This window comes from Canis lupus, chromosome 19, assembly GCF_048164855.1.
Source record: "Canis lupus baileyi chromosome 19, mCanLup2.hap1, whole genome shotgun sequence".
Lineage (NCBI taxonomy): Eukaryota > Metazoa > Chordata > Mammalia > Carnivora > Canidae > Canis > Canis lupus.
The window spans coordinates 21,540,126-21,542,240 of NC_132856.1; positions in this window are offsets into that span (position 1 = coordinate 21,540,126).

Genomic DNA, 2,115 nt, shown 5'->3' on the forward strand with positions numbered 1-2,115 from the left:
GTTTATTTGTTATGACAAATCATATTAGGGTCAACCCTTGATGACACAGTGGCTTCTACGTGTGGGGTCAAGTTGAAAAGCATGGACTTTGTTTTGTGTTTTGTTTTGCTTTGTTTTGTTTTTGAAAAGTATGTACTTTGGAGTCAGAGAGACCTGAGTGCCCATTTTATGTCCATTCTTTACTGGCCCTATGACCTTGTTCCAGGCATTTAAGCCTTCTGTGCCTCCGTTTCCTTGTATTTCATGCCAGCCTCATTGGATTGCTAGAAGATGCAGTCTTTTAAATAAATGCTTTTTTCGGGATGCCTAGTTGGCACAGTTGATTAAGCATCTGACCCTTGGTTTTGGCTCAGGTCGTGATCTCAGGATCGTAAGATCGAGCCGTGTGGGCTCCATGCTTAGCTCAGAGTCTGCTTGTCCTCGTCCCTCTGTTTCTACCCCATCCCACACTTGTTCACTTGCTCTCTCCCTAAAATAAAGAAAATACTTAAAAAATTAAATATATATATGCTTCCCCCCTCTATTCTCTCCTATAATTCTCATATTTTTCGCCTATATTCTCTTTTTTTTCCACTCCATTTCCCTTTTGGATATAACCTAGGCCAGGATCAGCAACTGTTTCTTTTCTTTTTCCAGATCAGGAACATCTTAGACTTTGGGGGCCCTACAGTTTCTGTTGCAACTATTCCACTAGTTTCTGTAGAAGAAAAGCAGTCAACAGACAGGATTCACAGGTAGATGTGGCTATGTTCCAATAAAACTTTATTCATAAAACCAAGCAACATCTGATTGGGTCCATGGGCTGTAGTTTGATAACCCCTGGTCTAAACTGAGTGGTTTTGGGGACTGCCCTGGCAAGTTTGGGAATGAAAAGTGCTCTGCTGGCAAGGAAGCCGACTTCCCGATGGGGGGAAGGATTCTAAAGTGCTGCTTTCTCAAACATCCCTCACGAACATGATGGGAACTCTGTTTCTAAGGAAATGCACAAAAAGGCCTTAGGGATTTCTGAAACAGCTTCTAGAAGATGAGATTTTAATCACTTTTAATGGTTCTGAGATTAAACTGATCAGATTTACTTTCAAAGAGGTACTTGTAAAAACAAACAACAAAACAAAACCGTTGGGCATTGGGATGTCTGCCACACCGAGAATGTGCTCTGCTTTATGGCTTCCGGAGGACAGAGGGACCATTGCATCCCAATGGGGCTTTGCTCACTGCCTGCTTTTCTCCCACAACTCTGTTGCAGGACCATTAATGCCACCAATGTCCATGGTCCCTGGGGTCTGATTCTACTGGCTCCGGTGCATTTAAAAAAAAAAAAAAAAAAATGAGCGCCAAATAGGCCTTCTGAGGCTCGGACTCAAAACAATAAGGCAAAAAAAAAAAAAAAAAAATTCTCCAAATGTGCGGGGTTTCTTTAATAATATATGTGGCAGCATTGGGTGTGAGCCACCGTAACTCCAGCTCCTGGGCTCTGAGCTCCACCCCTGCGTTTACACCAAAGCCATGCTTCCCACAGATTGCTCCCCGCCAGTGACTGAGTGGATACTGGGGCCCACTTATTCCTGGGATTTACAGACTCTTTGGATGCTGACTTTGGCTCTAAACCTTCTTGAATTTTCCTTAGTCTACACAAATCCTAGGATGCTTTTCTCTACACTTCCATTCTCTCCTTGGGGCAGGATCAGATGGACATAGTTGTCTGAAGTCTCTCCCTTCCCTTTCTCTCATGAGTGTTTTCCATAATAAAAACCTTGTCTGTCTAATCCCATCTTGGTATCTGTCCCTCAGAGGACCTGGACTGGCACAATATATACTTTAAAAAATACATGAACCCCCAGCACTAGAGTAAGAAGGCCCTTTCTGTGATAGCAGCCACCTCTTACAGAGAGAGCATTTTGAGTCCCCAGCATCCCTGCCTTAGTTCGGGTCTCCCCAGGAGACTGCAAAGACTGGGACTTGACTATAGTAGTTAGTACGGAAGACAACTGTGGGGATCAGCAGCAGGAGAGTGTGCAAGTGAGACAGGAAGGACCCAGAAGCCAGTAGAGGCTGTGTTAAAGTCACTGTCATGGACGACTAAAGCTGAGTCCTGTGGGGGGGTCCCTAGGAGAC